The sequence below is a fragment of the Otolemur garnettii genome, unplaced genomic scaffold (genome assembly GCF_000181295.1).
Source record: "Otolemur garnettii isolate 467f Iridium unplaced genomic scaffold, OtoGar3 scaffold00211, whole genome shotgun sequence".
In the NCBI taxonomy this organism is placed as follows: domain Eukaryota; kingdom Metazoa; phylum Chordata; class Mammalia; order Primates; family Galagidae; genus Otolemur; species Otolemur garnettii.
The window spans coordinates 2,295,984-2,296,292 of NW_003852606.1; positions in this window are offsets into that span (position 1 = coordinate 2,295,984).

The following is a 309-nucleotide window of genomic DNA, read 5'->3' on the forward strand; positions in this document are numbered from 1 at the left end:
ATATGTATTGAATGGAGTTAAGTTGAAATCTTTTCCACTCAGATCAGGAATGAGGCAAGGTTGCCCATTGTCTCCATTGCTCTTTAACATTGTAATGGAAGTTTTAGCCATCGCAATCAGGGAAGAAAAGGCAATCAAGGGTATCCATATAGGGTCAGAAGAGATTAAACTTTCACTCTTCACAGACGATATGATTGTTTACCTGGAAGATATCAGGGATTCTACTACTAAACTCTTAGAAATAATCAAGGAATACAGCAGCCTCTCAGGTTACAAAATCAACACTCATAAATCAGTAGCCTTTATATA